Source organism: Pleurodeles waltl, chromosome 5 (assembly GCF_031143425.1).
Source record: "Pleurodeles waltl isolate 20211129_DDA chromosome 5, aPleWal1.hap1.20221129, whole genome shotgun sequence".
In the NCBI taxonomy this organism is placed as follows: domain Eukaryota; kingdom Metazoa; phylum Chordata; class Amphibia; order Caudata; family Salamandridae; genus Pleurodeles; species Pleurodeles waltl.
This window is the reverse complement of record NC_090444.1, coordinates 34,587,161-34,608,008: the sequence shown is the minus strand read 5'-3', so window position 1 is coordinate 34,608,008 and position 20,848 is coordinate 34,587,161.

The window sequence follows — 20,848 nt, the reverse complement described above, 5'->3', positions numbered from 1 at the left end:
GCCAGAGTTGAACCCCCTGAGCCCCCCAGCGACGCCTGCAGAGGGAATCCAGAGGCTCCCCCTGACCGCGACTGCCTGCTTCAAAGAACCCGACGCCTGGGAAACAAACTGCACCCGCAGCCCCCAGGACCTGAAGGATCCGACCTCCAGTGCAGGAGCGACCCCTAGGTGGCCTCTCCCTTGCCCAGGTGGTGGCTACCCCGAGGAGCCACCCCCTTGCCTGCCTGCATCGCTGAAGAGACCCCTGGGTCTCCCACTGAAACCTATTACAAACCCGACGCCTGTTTGCACTCTGCACCCGGCCGCCCCAGTGCAGCTGAGGGTGTACTTTTTGTGCTGACTTGTGTCCCCCCCGGTGCCCTACAAAACCCCCTAGGTCTGCCCTCTGATGTCGCGGGTACTTACCTGCTGGCAGACTGGAACCGGGGCACCCCCTTCTCCATTGAAGCCTATGCGTTTTGGGCACCACTTTGACCTCTGCACTTGACTGGCCCTGAGCTGCTGGTGTGGTAACTTTGGGGTTGCCCTCAATCCCCAATGGTGGGCTACCTTGGACCCAACATTGAATCCTGTAAGTGCTTTACTTACCTGAAAAACTAACAAATACCTACCTCCCCCAGGAACTGTTGAATTTTGCACTGTGTCCAATTTTAAAATAGCGTATTGCCATTTTTGCCACAACTGTACATGCTATTGTGTTGATTCAAAGTTCCTAAGATACCTGAGTGAAATACCTTTCATTTAAAGTATTGATTGTAAATCTTGAACCTGTGGTTCTTAAAATAAACTAAGAAAATATATTTTTCTATATAAAAACCTATTGGCCTGGAATTGTCTTTGAGTTTGTGTTCTTCATTTATTGCCTGTGTGTGTACAACAAATGCTTAACACTACCCTCTGATAAGCCTACTGCTCGACCACACTACCACAAAATAGAGCATTAGAATTATCTCTTTTTGCCACTATCTTACCTCTAAGGGGAACCCTTGGACTCTGTGCATGCTATTTCTTACTTTGAAATAGTACATACAGAGCCAACTTCCTACACAATGCTAAACACATATCCTTTCATCACCCCAGAATAACCTGATATGAAGTCCATCCATTTAGGGGCCCCATTGGTCCTCTGCCTATACCACACCTACTCCTGACTATTGCAATCCACCCATTCAGGATGTCTCCACCTTTTCTAAGACCTTCACAGATGCTTGGACACGTGCGATTTCCCAACTATTGCAGAAGAAACCCTCAGTAAGGAGAAAAGAGTAATGAAAAGGGGTAAGACATTAACAATGTCAAGATAAAGCATGCAAATAAGGGTTTAAGGGTAAGGAGCTACGGATAAAGGGTTAAGATTATATGTACGTGTCCATGGGAAAAAGATGAAAGGTGCAAAGATAAAGGGTTAAGTGTAAAGTGTTAAACACACACAGGCAAATAGGAAAATAAATTAAAGGTGCAAAGATAGGGGGGTAAGTGTAGGAGTTAGGGGAAAAGGATTATGGGTGACAACAAGGGGTTATGGGAGTTATTTAGGGAAAGGTCCGCAGAAGTGAAACATGTAAAGGTAAGGGGTTAAGATTAAGGCCCTCATTATGACTTTGACAGTCTTATTGCAAGACCGCCAAAGCCACGGGCGCTAGAAGACCACCAGTGACGGCGGTCTTCTGCCCACAATATCACAAGTACTACTGGATTCCTGCCATATTTTGGGAGGAAATCCAGCAGTAGTCATGCTGGCTGGCGGAGGTGCTGCGGCGATCCACCGCCTGCCCCGCCCCGCCAGAAGGACTCCATCTGCCGTATTATGTGCAATAATACAGCGTGGCGGTGTCCTGATGGCATAGTGCTACCGAAGGAGGAAGTGCCCCCTACCTGCTGGATGACCTCCTCCCCGGACCAGGTAAGTTGATTGTTCGATAAGGGAGGGGTGGGAGGGTGGGGGATGTTGTGTGTGCGTGTGAATAGGTGTTGTCTGCCTGTGTGCATGTATGGGTGGATATGTGGTTGTATGCTGGTATGAATGTAGAAGTGAGTGCATGTATGAATGCAAGTGTGTATGCATGTATGAATTTAAGTGTGTATGCGTGTGTATGCGAGCATGAGTATTGTGGTGAATGCAAGTCTGAGTGTTGAGGTGAATGCGAGTATGAGTGTTGTGGTGAATGCATGTATGGATACATGTGACTGAATGCGTGTATGTCAGTGTTGGTGAATGAGTGTATGCAGGGTGCATGTGGGTGTCTTTGTGCATGTATGTGGGAAGAGGGGTAGGGGGCGCTGTACATGTAGGGAGTGGGGGCTTGGGGAGGTATTGTGCTTATTTCCTGTCACCGGTAGCCTTTCCGCCAGAGTGTTCGTGGCAGTGCTACCGCCGCGGAAATCCTGATGGAAAGGCCGCTCCTAATACCACTGGCGGTCTTTTGTGGGCTGCTGGGTCAGAGATGCTCATCTCTGGCCCAGCTGCTTCGACCGCCCCGGTGGTATGAGTGGGGATGTGGCGGGTTAGCAGATGTCAAATCGCCACACTCAATATGTGGCGGTCATCACAGCCAGCCTGTTGGCGGTGAGACCAGGGTCATAATAAGGGCCTAAGTGTTTAATGTTAAGCTGTTGTGTGTCAAGTGTAAAGGGGCACCAGTTTAAAGATGTAAGGTTAAGGAGGTAATCTGAAGTGGTCAAGGGATTATGGGTGAAACCAAGGGTAAGAGAAAGGGGTGAAGAGTAAAAAGTTAAGTATAAAGAGTTAAAGGTAAGCAGATACGTGGGAACACGTTAAAGGTATTTAGTAAGGGGTAAGTGTAAGGATTAAGGGGGTGATTCTAACCCTGACGGGCGGCGGAGGCCGCCCGCCAGAGTTCCCCCCTCCAGAACACCGCTCCGCGGTCATAAGACCGCTGCGGTGATTCTGGGTTTTCCACTGGGCTGGCGGGCGACCGCCAAAAGGCCGCCCGCCAGCCCAGTGGAAAACAACCTTCCCACGAGGACGCCGGCTCTGAATGGAGCCGGCGGAGTGGGAAGGTGAGACGGGTGCAGTTGCACCCGTCGCGAATTTCAATGTCTGCAATGCAGACAGTGAAATTCAAAGTGGGGCCCTCTTACGGGGGCCCCTGCAGTGCCCATGCCATTGGCATGGGCACAGAAGGGGCCCCCAGGGGCCCCACGACACCCCATACTGCCATCTGGATGGCGGTATGGGGTGTCAGAATCCCCATGGCGGCGCAGCGAGCTGCACCGCCATGGAGGATTCTTTTGGGCAGCGGAAAACCGGCAGGAGACCGCCGGTTTTCCTCTTCTGACCGCGGCCAAACCGCCGCGGTCAGAATGCCCTGCGAGGCACCGCCAGCCTGTTGGCGGTGCTCCCGCCAACCCTGGCCCCGGCGGTCCATGACCGGCGGGGTCAGAATGACCCCCTAAGTGTTACAGGAAAGGTTAAGGGCAAGGGTTAAGGGTAAGGGAACAGCATTAAGGTTAATGGGATTTGGATAAGGAGGGTAAATAAACAACAGGAGAGGAAACTATATTTGTTTCGGAGGGCCGATGCACCACAATTCTCCATGTTTTAAAGAAAATATAACCTCAGGCATGTGTTTTCCAGGGCCTTGTCCCAGGCTACTCTGTCTACAGATCTCCCAAGGCCAACATGTAGCACTGGCAGGAACTTGAATTTGGCTTTTTGTTACTTCTCAGGATTCTCCTGCAAGGTTCTTCAAACTTTATTGGAGAGTCAGCTACCCCTGGCTTTCTTGGCCAGAACGATCTGTTACCCACTGGAATGGCATGGTGTGGACAGGGGGTGGCCATGGTGTGTGCAAGATCGTAAGGGTCATCGGTCTGTTCATTCAATGACCTCCACTGACACAATGGGTATCCTATTAAAGCAGGGTAACAGCAGGCTGAAGTCTTGTCCCCATCCACACTCCACCATCTCCTAGGGTTAGGTGAACAATCAGTGTAGAGACGGTTGAACTGCACTAACCCTCCATCATATCCAGCCATTCCACCACAGTACTCCTGTCCTGTTGACAAATTCACTCATCCCACATGTCAGGGGATACAACGGGGGAATGCAACCTCAGTACAAGCTTTTATGATAAAAAGGGAGTACTTATATAGGAACACAAAGTGAAGTATGATACACACAAACAATACACACAGTCCCCTGAGGTTGGAGTTCTAGTTTTTGATAGGCAGGTCCCTGAGTTCCACTTCCCCGATCGGAATGGCAGTGATCTTTATAGAGGCCTCTCTGGTATATGGGGTAATTGACTTTACTTCTCGTATGGGCTATGGCCCGATCGGTGCAACCACCGCTAACTTCATAGCAGCTCATCTGCATATGGGGTCACTGACTAGAATCTGCTTAAAGCTAGATCAGTGCAAAGCTGTCTGCTCACACCTTGCCATGGGGATCCACATGCCAGGATCCCTGCTAGACCTCAATCCACCCAAGCAGCTTTGCTCCAGGCTACAGGGCAGGTGGACTTAGATTTCCCTAAGTGATATCCCGTTACCTAGCTGGGAGACTGGCTGGTCTTAGCCAAAGCCTTCCGGAGCTGCTTCTCCTCACACAGCTCAACTGGCTGCTTGACATTTGACAATTTTTGGGGGCCTTAAGCTCCACTTCTTTTAGTCCATTTCCAGAAACTAAATGTGATTTAGGGTCTAAGTCTTTGATGTTTGTGTTGGGGATCTGCTTCCTTTTGCAGTGCCCAATCCTCTGTCTTGCCCTTCCTCTAGAAAGCAGTCTATAGCAGAAGGAGCAACTCCAAATCTGACAGCCCCGCAACACAGGCCATTGGAGTGACTAGAGGTTGACACCTGGACGTCAGCCACAGTGAGATGTGCATCAAAAGGTTAACAAAGGGCCTCAACCCTACTATTAATGATTCTCTTATCAGCCCCATCTCTTACTGAGATGTGCCCAGATTCCTTCCTAGCGACCTATCTCTGAGCACTCTATGAAGTGTACTGAAGAACCTGGCTCGCCTTCCTCCTTGCAAAAGCAGTAGCCTTTCACCATTGTAAGAGTAGCACTTTGGGCAGCCCCGCGGTCTAACAAGACCGCAATCCATGAGGTAGGCCTATGTCATGGCCCACATGTGAGATTGTGCTTGCCCATGACAACAACAAAAACAGATCAGCACCAGGGATCGAGACATGGCTGCAGCTGGAGTGGTCAGGGCAGAGGTACACGTCTATCACCATGCAAGGGACTTTTCTATCCTACTAGATTTCTTGTTTATTCAAGTCAGAGTTTTGATGAAAGAAATTCAAGACAGATTATGGATTTGGGCAAACAGCTGCAGATGTCAGTTCCCACTTGTTCAATGTGCAGTAGGAGACAATGATAAAGGAGGATAGACCTAGTGACAGAGACATTTAAGGCTAGACAATCCTAGAAACGAACGGTATATGTGCACCAAAATTTAAATATCTGAATACTCTCTGAAATACATGCACTTAATCAGAGGCAGCAAGTGCAATGTTCAACAACGATCAAGTTGGTTCATGAGTGCAAAGACAATCAGCTTAAGCTTTGTAACTCATACAGGATGATAATTTGCAACTTCTGTAAGACAGCAGAAGAGTCCGTTATATCAGGTTGCAGGCAGGTTTGTGGAAAAAACTGTTATTGATCTATGAGGAAGAACCCACAACATTCCCTGGTGTAGGAGGCTGGCCTGGCTTGTAGTGGGTACCAGAGGTGTTGCGTGGGCTCTCATTATCCTAAATGAGACTACTGGATTTCTGGGTAGTAGGATCGTTCACGGTGTGGGGGACTGAGTCAGACCCACTTGGAAGGAACTCTGTCACCCTAAATCCGGTTTTGCTCCGGCTAACTAGCAGTGCCTCATTTCTCCAAAAGGGAAGAGATGATTAGGCAGCCGAGCGCATGACATCTTTGGAACTTCTCAGGGAAGTCGTGGTCACTCAGATCCAAACCAACTCTCTCATTTACAGTATGAATTCATATACAAATGACAAAGGCAGTGTAAGTTTTATATAATGTTTTAATACAACGACTGCATTTTAGACATTAAGGCGTGAGCCGCAATAACCAGAACCATACAACACAGTAGGATTGAAATAGTCACGAGGAGAGTGAAAAATAAGAACAACGCTATCATGGTGTTTAACAATTTCTACTTTCCCTTAGCGAGTTCTATTTCGAGCACAGCATGTTAAGCTTCTAACTTGCCTTTCTGAATCCCTGGGGAGACATCAGCCCTCATACCTGAACAAAGGCCTGTGATCTGATTCAGCATCTGCAACGAGGCAGTCAGCGTCTAGTTGTGGTTCCCTGGTCGGAATCTCCCTCTCGCGTGTATTGGGACAAGGAAGTGTTTTTATAACTAACATGTCAGCGTGATCACAAAATGTCCCTACACAGGAATGCCAAAGACTAAACTCCTACCACGTCTATCGGCAATGTACCAGACTGTATCCTTGACTGAAGCACAGAGTGAATGTGTTATGGAGAACTTCAGTGCTGAAGTAGGCTAAACAGTGTGATATGAAATATAAAACAAGACCGTAGAACTGGCTATTTGAAAAATAACAGTACGAAGCCGAATAAAAGCATTTAGAGCAAAGTGCACAGAGGCTCTAGGCTGCGAGCAAAGGAACAAAATACATCCAGGGCAAAATGCACAAAGGCCTAAAACCCGAAGCTAATGCGCAAAGGATACGTAAAAACTGACCACACTACACCCTCCCCTTGTCGGTAGCAAGTGGTTCTAAAAATATAAAAGTATGCCCCAGATATAAACAAGACATAAAATGTACATTTCGACAAGGTCAGAGGACAACAAAGTCATAAATTTAGGAAGCATGTGACGATAAAGCCGAATTTGATATAATGTCAATTTCCTTTTATGTTATAAAAAAAAAATATATATCCAATCGTCAGACAAAAGCAACAGAAAGCAGGAGTTCCTCCACTTCGATATATGTCAATATCAGAAGATCCACGCCAAAAAGTACCATGGAGCAGGTGTGTTCCAAAGCCCAAAAATCATTCAGGGCGGCACCCCGTGCAGGGCCTATGAATGAGACAATACCATCTTCCTCCAGGAAGGGAATCTCATAAACTGCCTCACGAAGCAAACGCAACCGCAGTGCACAAGTCTGGGAATGAGCCCTAATTGGGAACATCAACAGATCAGCATCGACCACCGGGGGGGCGCTGCAGTGAGAGACAAAGAGCCAGTGCATGTTCAAACGAGCACCAGAGGCACCGAATCACGGGTTGCACACAATCCAAAACCGGACGGAATGTCAGAGACCAGTCACACTCCAATTGTCCCAGGAGTGTCGCTCCAAAATGCTGCATCATGCGTTCACGACACAGCTGCGCCGACGGGAGCACCAATATAGGACCTCGTCGCGGCGGGACAGCCATTGCGGAAGAACAGCAGCAACAGCAAAACCCCAGCCAATAAAGCCAAAGTAATTGGGAAACTCCCAAAAATGCTTCCGAAAATAGAGTGAATAGCCAAAGGTATTAAACTGAATATGGAAGAGAAGGTGTGAGCAAAACCAACACCAACGGCTTTGAAAAAATGTGCAATTCCAGCAGTGCTGGACGCATTAAATATACGTCCCACGAGTTCACCAAAGTGACTCGGAAAGTTAGTATTTAAAAGGGACTGTATTTCCGCCGATGATCTTGCCACCTGAAGTGCGTAGATCTCGCTAACAGATGTAAGGGCCACATGCTTTTGAAACAATAGAGCCTTTAGTCGACTCAACTTGTCGAAATTTACTTTGGAAGTAGCAATATGAGGCCAGATGTCTGCTACCTCCCTAATTTGAGTGGGGGGAAACAACACATTCCAGCAGCACGTAACGGCCTTGTTGACAACGATTACGTAAACTATTCCGGCACGCATGCCGCAACAGGGTTCATTGTTAAGAAGGACGTAACTGCCGTTTGAAAGCACCTGGAAAGGGTTTTTAATTACTGGGACTGGAACTCCCTTCAGATAACAAGCTAAGTTAGCAATCGAGGCATTACATGCCCCGTGCAAGGACAGCTGTTTATAAACCATGGAATGGCTGACAGAAGTTTCGCATTCGCTACCGCTAACAAAAACCTCCCTCAAACCACTAATACACCTGTATCGAAAGGGAAGCTCCCACACCTCGTGTATGTAACTGTCTCCCAACCGTTCATATCTACCCACCGGAATGTGCTTTAAACAAGAAGTAAATTGCAGAGTGGAGATAGGCAGATTAATAACCCCATGAATCAACCACTCAGCTGATGGAATCTCAGCAACCGTAAAAGGCAGTTTCTCCAATTTTTCAATATTTAACATAACATATGTCGCTTCCTTTTTAGCCATCAGCTGTTGTTGACAAGTCAAATTAAAGGAAATAAAAATCTCCCTGGCACGAATGTGCTGCCATGGAACGCGACCTGCCTTCAAGGTCTGTAGAGTCCAACCCAGCTGCATGATGGACCGCGTCTGACTCTGCCCATGATATAAAGAAGACATATCCGATTTAATAATGTCTATAGCAGAGGAAACGATGTTGTCAATTGTATAAACACGGTCTGAAAGGGTATGCATCCCATTATCCACAACAGACAAAGCCTGTATCAAATTTTCCTGATCAATTTGTCTCAACCGGGCCGCTGCCTCCTGTTGTGAAAGTTTCCAAATCTCATTATATACCTCATATAGAAAACGCTTCTTCCGCGGCATTCGTGGTCCTGACAAAAAATCTTGTAAGTCAGTATCATTAGACAGTAACGTGAGATGTGACTTAACTGCATCCAGCGTGGATGATTTCAACCATTGCTGACAAAGCTTCCCCACGCTGTATGTAGTAATGATATCAGCATGTTCTGGTGATATGTAGCGAGGGTCTGCCCTACTAGTCCTGAACCCCCTTGAAGAGGTCACAAAACGCTGATGACACCCATTAGTGTCTATGGGCCATAATAACCACCCGCCCGGATGTATCAATGAAGTGTTAAGCGTACCGTTCTGGACCCAGTGTGTAAGCTCACTAAATGTGACATTAACATATCGCTGCCAATTGTTCAATTTGGAAGGGACAGGAATACCAGGCAAATTCAAATTCCCAATCGTTGCTAAGCCCAAACAACTAGTCTGTTGCACAGTGTCATTGAGGAAAATCATTTGGACAGGAATAATACATGCCCTAAATAAAGTGTCCCTGCCTCGCATTTGCCAATTTTTCGTTCCCCAGACACTTTTCAAGTCAACAGTCTTGGACCAATATTCATACCCCTCAACCGAAAGTTTAGATACAAACAAATTTGAATACAGTAATTTAGTATCGGTCAACAACATTTGCTTATTAGCATACGGAGTAACTTTAAAATAGTAAGACTTAGCATTCTGTTGATTATGCCCAGAAAAATATGCAAATTTATCATAATACGTTTTAGAACTCCCCTGTGGAGGAGTCGGGCAATGTTCCCATTGCACATATTCAAATATCGATTTAGGGCTACTCGCTTTATGAATAAAGTGGTGTCCATAATAATTGTAGCAAAACATGTCACCATGATTATCTCTAAATAGGTAAGCATCTTCATCGTCATAGACAGTATAATATTGTAATTCTGTCAGCATAGAATCTACTGCCTTCACATCCCAATCATCAGAAACAATGCCTGGTATAACGATATCATTCATTGATAATTTGAGAACATACGGTATTTGAATCAATTCAGTGGGACCATATGTATCAAACATCACTTTATCCCACACAATCCCATCCGGAATCGGTATTGCAGAAATGTTCACATAGGACAAGTCTCTTCGAACCATATGAGACGAAAAATGTGGTCTCAACACCGTCTCCACGTGCTCAATGTCAGATCGTTCAGGAAGAAAATGACCATGTATTACCAAAAAAAAGGTAACTACAAATCCCAACCACAAGAAAATAGTCATTACAGTCATAGAAAGCCACAAATAGATCCAAGGAGAAACAAAATATGTGCGTTTAATCCAACACAGCAGCTTACGTGGACCGTGGGCTGAAGATAGAGAGGACGTGGAGTCAGACCCGATAACATCAGTGTCGTTGAAGCAGCCAGAGGCAGTTCGTGCAAAAGGTGCAACCGTGAACAAAGAAGCAGATGGTGGCTCTCGCCTTGGCACGCTATAAACCACATGTTCAGACATATCATTAGAACGTACAGCCACTTGATCAAAAGATTCCAAATTAATCGTCGTCTGTGGAACAATCGCAAGATCAGCTTCCACCCTCCCCAAGCTCAGAGAGGAAACAGCATCGGTGCAAATCACCTGCAGCGGGACTTCTTCCCCAATAGTGAGAGGGATTCCGGAACTACTGGGTGTCCCTCTTGGTCTGCTGTGCAGAATCGGCCACATGTTGTAACTTGACATTATCAATGGAAACAAAGCGATTTCCTTTGGCCCCGTGCAGCGGCGGTAAAATTACAGTTCTCGTGCCGCTAACCCCTAATACAGGGACTGGTGCTCGATAAGAAGGACCAAATTCTTTCTTAACTGCGACCTTTTCACGCACAAGATCCCCAATCCTGGGTATCCAACCAGTAGGCGTTACTGGCTCATCCTTAATTCCTGTGGAGGCAGCACTCGCAGAAGAGTTATCTTCACGGAATTGTTGTAAATCCTGCAAAACAGTGACACGATCATTTATGTCAAAGGGCGTATCTGCCGTCTCCACACCAGGACCATCTAGATCAGGAACATACATTTGTGTTCCAAACAGGCACTCATATGAAGTACAACCCCCCAGGGACCTTCTAGGCAAGTTATTAAGTGCTCTCTGTACTCCATACAGGTGGCCTAGCCAAATACGACCGTACCTATAACTCTGGCCGTTAAGGTTTGCTTTAAATCACGATTTAAACGCTCCATGACCGAATTTCCCTCAGGATGAAATGGAGACGAGAATTGGAGTTGGACCCCCAACGAAGCCATGGTGTCCCTGAATGCCTTAGAGGCAAAAGCAAGGCCCTGGTCCGAATAAAAAGCCGCAACTGCAAATGTATCGACAAAGATGCGCAAATCTTTAATAACAGTCAGAGCGTCAGCCGAGCGCTGTGGCCAGACCCACACAAATCTGGAGCACGAATCTACAGCAACCAATATAAATTTGTATGCACTATCTGGCGTCAGTGGACCACAATGATCCAAGTACACACACTGTAAAGGTTTATTTGAAATCAGAAGGGGCGTCTGCTGCGGGCGTCTAGCCGTTGAAACTTTAATTTGTTGACAGACGTCACAACAAAGGACATACTGCTTCGTCTCTTTATAGAGACCAGGCCACCAGTAACGAGCCTGTAAGAGCGAAATCGTGGCAGCCACACCAGCGTGTGCAGATGCCGCCCCCTCATGTGCTGCAGATATTAATCGAGGTCTCTCAACTTTATTGGGCACTTTACGTACACCAACGCCTGGGATTTTAACTACAGCGTTTAGCATACTACCCATGCAGTAACTATATTTAGAAGGGAATCCTTTAGGAAATGGCGTGCCATCAGCCGTAGCCTTTATGGCAGCCAAAATCTCTGCGTCTGGTTTGGAACTCGAACGAGTCACTGCGGCCACAGTGGCAACCACCACTGCCGATTTCACGGCTTCATCAGCCAAAGTATTTCCAGCAACGTGTATCCCAACGCGCTGGTGTCCAAGTGTATGTACAACATGGACTTTAGGAAGCGTTTCTTTCAGATTCGCAACCTTCCCCCACAGCAATTTGTATTTAATGGTGTTTCCTTTAGAATCTCTGAACCCATTCAACCTCCAGTAGTGTAAATATTCATTGAAATACTGAACATAGTAGTAGGAGTCACAGACCAGCAAGGTTAGTATCGCCGGATCCGCGTGTTCCAAGGCTAACAATAGAGCTTTGAGCTCAGCCAACTGCGCTGTACAATCACCCAAGGTCTGCGTATAAGTATGCCGGGGGCAGAACACTTCCCCCTCCATAGTGCCGCTCACCACTGCACATGCAGCAGAATACTGTTGTTTAGTCCCAACCGCTGGTTGCGCAGAGCCATCGGTGTACATGACCACCTGATATTGATCAATAGGCAATGTGCCAGCGGGAACTGGGTACTCCATTTCATATTGAAGAAATTCTTGAGTCTGCAGTTTAGGGTCAAAGATGTAATCTACATCAGTGGCTGTCAAAGACGTAGCCCATTGTATCCATCGCGGGTGTAAAGCTTTTGAATTAGGAACACTCGCTTTAGTAACAGCCTCTAAGGCCTGAATCGGGGAAACGACAATGATGCGTTGGCCCTGGGCCAGAGGTCTTTCTTTAATCACAGCCATCTGTACAGCAGTGAGTATTTTCTCAGTTTGTGCAAATCGATGTTCTGCAGCAGAATACAAGTGGGACTTGTATGCTATCAGGACTGTTTCACCCTCATTAAAGGTGACATATGTAAACCCAACAGCACCAGGTATTACCCTGATGACCAAATGCGTTTTATTGTCCCTAGTGTGTAAATGTTTAACTGCTAAGAGATCAGCTTGTAGATCTCGAAGAATATGTGTATGCGCAATCGTCCAAAATCTACTCGAAAAATGTGGGCGAATCAACTCGTATAAGGGTTTTATACATGTAGCATAATCAGGAATGTAAGTTCTGCCAAAATTCAGAAACCCCAACAATGACTGGAGCTTCCGAACCGTATTAGGAGGCTTCAATTGAGGACATTTCTCCCAAAAATGTGGCGCTAAGCTCTTGCCCTCATTCGACAACTCATAACCCAGGAAAATGACGCTGAGGAAGGCAATCTTCGATTTCTTAAAATTAAACTTATAGCCAATTTCAGCAAACCCCACAACAATGCATGCTACACCCCTTAGATGTTGCAGAATTTCATCGTCTGTCAAATATATGTCATCAACATATGATAACGCTTCAGGGTCCAACTTGTGCAGAATTTCAGTTACACGAGCCGAAAATAGTCCTAGGCTATTCTTATACCCCTGAGGCAAACGACAAAACTTTTTCTGAGAGCCAAACGCACTGAAACTGGTATAGTCCCGACTTTCGGGCGCTATATTTTGGCAGAAAAATCCATTCGAGATATCTAATTTTGTTTTGTATTTTTTACTCACAATATTATTCATAAGCTCTGCGCTGTGTGAATTCTGTATTGCATATGTGCGTGTATGTTCATTTAAGTGTCTGTAATCCACCACTATCCTATATGAATGGTCCGGTTTAGCAACTGGAAATAAGGGATTATTCATCGGCGAGACACAGGGTTCAATTACACCCTGGTACTCCAATTGTGTAAGAATTTTCCTAACCGATGCCCTTGCCTCAAATTTGATAGGATACTGCGGCTGAGGTTTGCCTTTTATTGGAATTACATGATAAGGTGATAGTTTATCCCACCCCACATTATTTCTATATAGGGCGGGCCTGTGCTAGAGCCCATGATTTACTATAGGACTCCGCTAGTTCTCTCGGAACAAGTGGTGAGAACGAAGGTGTAATAACCTCCTCCCCAACCGGACAGTCGCGAACAAAGTCAGGTGGCCAATCTTGTTCGGCCAGCAGAACGTCATACAATTGTACCATATGGTCCCAAAAGATGGCCTGTACAATGCGGTCAATGTCCCCTTCTAATTGCAAAGTTACTTTATATACTCTATCAGGATCAGAGACACGCATATCTGCCGTTTCGACTTGTATGAAGTCATCAGTTGCTTTCACCTCCAGATGCTCTAGAAGACTCCGGCGAACTATTGTGACCTCTGCCGCGCTGTCTAACAGTGCTAACGCCCATGTCTTGTTCGTCAAGAGAACTCTCTTTTTGAGAGGCATGTCTAAATGAGACTGCTGCCACTTTCTTCTTTTTAAATTGTTGCTTTTGTTCGAGCGGTTTCTCTTCCTGTTTAACAGAAACCTCAGTTGAGCGTTGTGACTCCTGTCTCGGTTTCACGTACTCAGTTCTCTGCTCTGACCGCCCACCTCTCTCACTTCTTTTGTCCGAGGAGTCCTGAAAGGAACGAGATTGGCGTGTATCAGTATTTTGATATCTATCAGGCGTTTTCAAATTATCCCTATTCCTGAGATTATACCTATTCTGCGGGGTCTCCGGCTGCGGAGACTGCCCCCCATCTTTCTTAGGTGTCTGTTGCTTTTTCTCCCAGCGCTTCTTAGTACCCTCAGGCTGCTGATTTGTAACATTATCTTTACTATTTTTACCCTGTAATTGGGGTTTTTGTGGTCTAGCCCCTAGGCTATCACGACCAATACTGGAATATGTTTCTGCTATTATTCTCGGGATTTCCCGCTCCTGATTAAGTTGCGGAACGTCTTGAAGACGCATACACACGGCTAACGCCACTGCTTCTCCCTTGAGATTACTCAAAATAATAGAGGAAACTGCGGCAAAATTGCCCATCAGCTGCATGCCTAAATCTAAGGCTGGGGCAGCCCCATATTCATCTTGAATTTGTTTAAGCACTTCCGGTAGATTAGCCAATGTTGGTGTACCGTGTGCTGTAGTGTAGAGCGCGGCAAATACCGTGCCCCAGGTATTACAATGGTCCACTGTGGGAACCATTCCATACGGCAAACACATCGTCAATATTCTATGGTTATCCTGAGGTCCCGTATGGGGAAACACTGCTTCCAGCGTATACATTTTTTGCGCCAGCCAAAATGGAGTGTCCTCACGTTTAGCCGGTACCTTACCCATAACTGAGTGTACAGTGGCCGGATTGATACCCGGAACCACTGCCTGTGAGTGTGCCGGAGCAGCACGCGCTGCATTAGTATTTAAAGTCTGCATTACAAACTGAACCAGTCTTCTGTATGTAGTCGCTAAGTCGATATATAAACGACGAACGTCAGCCACTGCCAAGTTAGCAACCGCAGGATATGGTGTATATGTAGCCATTAAAGGCCAGGTAGGACCATCATTACTCAGTGGACCTAACCTAACTTGTGCTACTGTGTTTGGGAGGGCGCCATCAAGCCAATTATGGTGTTCTTGATAAGATAAAGGTATTTCTAAGTATGCATATGCCCTGTACTGACCAGGGACATTCGCAACAGTGTAATCGTGAAAAGTGTTGGTACCCCCATCAACTGCTGGAAATACGACCCAAGAATAAAAAAGTTCTGACCTATAGGCTGCATGGGCGTCCATCACAAATGTGACTGGACCCCGCCTGGACCGTCAGTCCATGTGCTATCAGATGTCCCGTGAGCGGTTGGCGCATATTAAGCGCTATGTTTACTACTTGAGGATTCGCCATTATAAAATAGCACTAGGGCAGAGAAGGCACACCAATAACGGGGTTTTCCTTTCAAAGTTCAAGCTTGAACAACCAACCGCTATTAATAGGATCTACTTATATTGCGGTGGTGGAAGTCCTCAGTGCCACGGACGTCTCCGTATACGGAACCGAGGAGTCAATATATATATGAGACCGAGAAAGTCAGCCGGACCCGAAAATTAGAGCCAGACCAAACGTTGGCGGCACCATGTTGCGTGGGCTCTCATTATACTAAATGAGACTACTGGATTTCTGGGTAGCAGGATCGTTCACAGTTTGGGGGACTGAGTCGGACCCACTTGGAAGGAACTCTGTCACCCTAAATCCGGTTTTGCTCCGGCTAACTAGCAGTGCCTCATTTCTCCAAAAGGGAAGAGATGATTAGGCAGCCGAGCGCATGACATCTTTGGAACTTCTCAGGGAAGTCGTGGTCACTGAGATCCAAACCAACTCTCTTATTTACAGTATGATTTCATATACAAATGACAAAGGCAGTGTAAGTTTTATATAATGTTTTAATAAAACGACTGCATTTTAGATATTAAGGCGTGAGCCGCAATAACCAGAACCATACAACACAGTAGGATTGAAATAGTCACGAGGAGAGTGAAAAATAAGAACAACGCTATCATGGTGTTTAACAATTTCTACTCTCCCTTAGCTAGTTCTATTTCGAGCACAGCATGTTAAGCTTCTAACTTGTCTTTCTGAATCCCTGGGGAGACATCAGCCCTCATACCTGAGCAAAGGCCTGTGATCTGATTCAGCATCTGCAACGAGGCAGTCAGCGTCTAGTTGTGGTTCCCTGGTCGGAATCTCCCTCTCGCGTGTATTGGGACAAGGAAGTGTTTTTATAACTAACATGTCAGCGTGATCACAAAATGTCCCTACGCAGGAATGCCAAAGACTAAACTCCTATCACGTCTATCGGCAATGTACCAGACTGTATCCTTGACTGAAGCACAGAGTGAATGTGTTATGGAGAACTTCAGTGCTGAAGTAGGCTAAACAGTGTGATATGAAAACAAGACCGTAGAACTGGCTATTTGAAAAATAACAGTACGAAGCAGAATAAAAGCATTTAGAGCAAAGTGCACAGAGGCTCTAGGCTGCGAGCAAAGGAATAAAATACATCCAGGGCAAAATGCAAAAAAGCCTAAAACCCGAAGCTAATGCGCAAAGGATATGTAAAAACTGACCACACTACAGAGGTACTTACACCTTGTGCCAAGTCCTGTTATCCCTTATTAGTGTAGAAGAGGTGTTTCTAGCAGCTTAGGCTGATAGAAGGTAGCTATGGCAAAGCAGCTTAGGCTGAACTAGGAGACATGCAAAGCTCCTACAATACCACTGGTGTCATATGCACAATATCATAAGAAAACACAATACACAGAAGTACTAAAAATAAAGGTACTTTATTTTTATGACAATATGCCAAAAGTATCTCAGTGAGTACCCTCAGTATGAGGATAAGTTATATACACAAGATATATATACACAATACCAAAATTAGGTAATTAATAGCAAGAAAAGTAATGCAAGCAGTGTAGAATTACAATAGATTGCATTAGGAGCACATAGGTATAGGGGCAACACAAACCATATACTCCAAAAGTGGAATGTGAACCACGAATGGACCCCACACCTATGTGAGCTTGTAGAGGGTCGCTGGGACTGTAAGAAAACAGTGAGGGTTAGAAAAATAGCCCACCCCAAGACCCTGAAAGGTAGGTGTAAAGTGCACCTACTACCCCCAGAGAGCACAGAAGTCGTGATAGGGGGATTCTGCAGGAAGAACAAACACCAGCAATGCAACAACAGTGGATTTCCGGACCTGAGTACCTGTAAGACAAGGGGACCAAGTCCAATAGTCGCGACAGTGTCGAGAGTGGGCAGGAGCTTATAAGTGTGCCCTGTATGTGTTCCCTGTGTGATGACTAACTGTCTAACTGAGGCTCTGTTAACCAGAACCTCAGTGGTTATGCTCTCTCTGCTTTCCACATTGTCACTAACAGGCTAGTGACCAATTTTACCAATTCACATTGGCATACTGGAACACCCTTATAATTCCCTAGTATATGGTACTAAGGTACCCAGGGTATTGGGGTTCCAGGAGATCCCTATGGGCTGCAGCATTTTTTTTGCCACCCATAGGGAGCTCTAACAATTCTTACACAGGCCTGCCACTGCAGCCTGAGTGAAATAACGTCCACGTTATTTCACAGCCATTTACCACTGCACTTAAGTAACTTATAAGTCACCTATATGTCTAACCTTCACCTGGTGAAGGTTGGGTGCAAAGTTACTTAGTGTGTGGGCACCCTGGCACTAGCCAAGGTGCCCCCACATCGTTCAGGGCAAATTCCCCAGACTTTGTGAGTGCGGGGACACCATTACACGTGTGCACTATACATAAGTCACTACCTATGTAGAACGTCACAATGGTAACTCCGAACATGGCCATGTAACATGTCTAAGATCATGGAAATGTCACCCCAATGCCATTCTGGCATTGGGGAGACAATTCCATGATCCCCCGAGTCTCTAGCACAGACCCGGGTACTGCCAAACTGCCTTTCTGGGGGTTTCACTGCAGCTGCTGCTGCTGCCAACCCCTCAGACAGGTTTCTGCCGTCCTGGGGTCCAGCCAGGCTTGGCCCAAGAAGGCAGATGAAAGGACCTCCTCAGAGAGAGGGTGTTACACCCTCTCCCTTTTGAAAAAGTTGTCAGGGCTGGGGAGGAGTAGCCTCCCCCAGCCTCTGGAAACGCTTTGATGGACACAGATGGTGCCCATCTCTGCATAAGCCAGTCTACACCGGTTCAGGGATCCCCAAGCCCTGCTCTGGCGTGAAACTGGACAAAGGAAAGGGGAGTGACCACTCCCCTGACCTGCACCTCCCTTGGGAGGTGCCCAGAGCTCCTCAAGTGTGCTCCAGACCTCTGCCATCTTGGAAACAGAGGTGCTGCTGGCACACTGGACTGCTCTGAGTGGCCAGGGCCAGCAGGTGACATCAGAGACTCCTTCTGATAGGCTCCTCCAGGTGTTGCTAGCCTATCCTCTCTCCTAAGTAGCCAAACCTCCTTTTCTGGCTATTTAGGGTCTCTGCTTTGGGGAATTTTTTAGATAACGAATACAAGAGCTCATCAGAGTTCCTCTGCATCTCTCTCTTCACCTTCTGCTAAGGAATCGACTGCTGACCGCGCTGGAAGCCTGCAAAACTGCAACAGAGTAGCAAAGACGACTACTGCGACCTTGTAACGCTGATCCTACCGCCTTCTCAACTGTTTTCCTGGTGGTGCATGCTGTGGGGGTAGTCTGCCTCCTCTCTGCACTAAAAGCTCCGAAGAAATCTCCCGTGGGTTGACGGAATCTTCCCCCTGCAACCGCAGGCACCAAAAGACTGCATCACCGGTCCTCTGGGTCTCCTCTCAGCACGACGAGCGAGGTCCCTTGAACTCAGCAACTCTGTCCAAGTTACTCCCACAGTCCAGTGACTCTTCAGTCCAAGTTTGGTGGATGTAAGTCCTTGCCTCCCGATGCTAGACTGCATTGCTGGGAACCGCGACTTTGCAGCTACTCCGGCCCCTGTGCACTTCCGGCGGAAATCCTTTGTGCAGAGCCAAGCCTGGGTCCACGGCACTCTAACCTGCATTGCACGACTTTCTAAGTTGGTCTCCGGCGACGTGGGACTCCTTTGTGCAACTTCGGCGAGCACCGTTTCACGCATCCTCGTAGTGCCTGTTTCTGGCACTTCTCCGGGTGCTACCTGCTTCAGTGAGGGCTCTCTGTGTTGCTCGACGTCCCCCCTCTCTTCAGGTCCAATTTGCGACCTCCTGGTCCCTCCTGGGCCCCAGCAGCGTCCAAAAACGCCAAACGCACGATTTGCGACTAGCAAGGCTTGTTGGCGTCCTTCCGGCGGGAAAACAGGGGGTGACAAGGATGGTAAGTCTTCTGACAAGGGGGGGGACAAATCTAAAAATGAGTCTTCATCAGGCTCACAAAAACACTCTGGTGGGCCCAAATCCTCTTCAAATCAAAACAAAGAAAAGAAACCATGGTGCTATTTATGTGAAATAAAAGGCCATTGGACAACAGATCCCAGTTGTCCAAAGAAAGGCACCACTGCTCCTACCACTACAACCCCTACTGCTACACCTAGTGTCCCTACTAATAGCAGTGGTGGTGGGAGCAAACCTACTAATAGCCAATCCAAGGGAGTAGCTGGGCTCACTATTGGTAACTTAGTTGGGGTTGGTCTGATTTGTGAGACCACAGAGGCTACTTTAGTCTCTGAAGGGGCTATTGATTTAGCCACTTTGGTTGCTTGCCCCCATAACTTGGAGAAGTACAAGCAACTACCCCTAATAAATGGTGTTGAGGTCCAGGCTTACAGGGACACAGGTGCCAGTGTCACAATGGTGATTGAGAAACTGGTGCACCCTGAACAACACATACTTGGACACCAGTACCAAGTAACCAATGCTCACAACATAACACAAAGCCACCCCATGGCTGTTGTAAATCTCAACTGGGGGGGGGTAACTGGTCCAAAGAAAGTTGTGGTAGCTTCAGAATTACCTGTAGACTGTCCATTAGGGAATGATTTGGAGACATCAGCTTGGTCAGATGTGGAGTTGGAGGCCCATGCAGCAATGCTGGGCATCCCAGGGCATATTTTTGCTTTGACAAGGGCTCAGGCCAAAAAGCAAAAGGGACAGGGAAGCTTGGATCCTGGAACAATGGACCAAGTGCTCCCTAAAGCTAGGGCTAGTAGAAGCAAACCACTTCCTACTATCCCTCCCTCTACAGTGGATTCTACTTCTGAGGAAGAAGAATTCCCTCCCTGTGCAGAACCTACACCAGAGGAGCTGGAAGCAGACACTGCTGAGCTTTTGGGTGAAGGGGGGCCTGCCAGAGAAGAGCTGAGTGTGGCACAGCAAACCTGTCCCACATTAGAGGGTCTCAGACAGCAAGATGTCAAACAGGCTAATGGGGATGTCAGTGACTCTCACAGAGTTTACTGGGAGGACAACCTCTTGTACACTGAGCATAGGGATCCTAAACCTGGAGCTGCCAAGAGATTAGTGATTCCTCAGGAGTACAGAAAGTTCCTCCTAACACTGGCACATGACATTCCCTTAGCTGGGCATCTAGGACAAATGAAAACTTGGGACAGGCTTGTTCCCCTGTTTCATTGGCCTAGGATGTCTTAGGACACAAAGGAATTTTGTAAGTCCTGTGAAACCTGTCAAGCCAGTGGCAAGACAGGTGGCACCCCAAAGGCACCCCTTATCCCACTGCCTGTGGTTGGAGTTCCCTTTGAAAGGGTAGGGGTTGACATAGTTGGCCCCCTTGACCCTCCTACTGCTTCAGGCAAAAGGTTTATCTTGGTGGTAGTGGACCATGCCACAAGATATCCTGAAGCTATTCCTTTAAGGACCACTACAGCTCCTGCAGTGGCAAAGGCCCTCCTGGGAATATTTTCCAGGGGGCGCTTCCCAAAGGAAGTAGTATCAGACAGAGGAAGCAATTTCATGTCTGCATACTTAAAGGC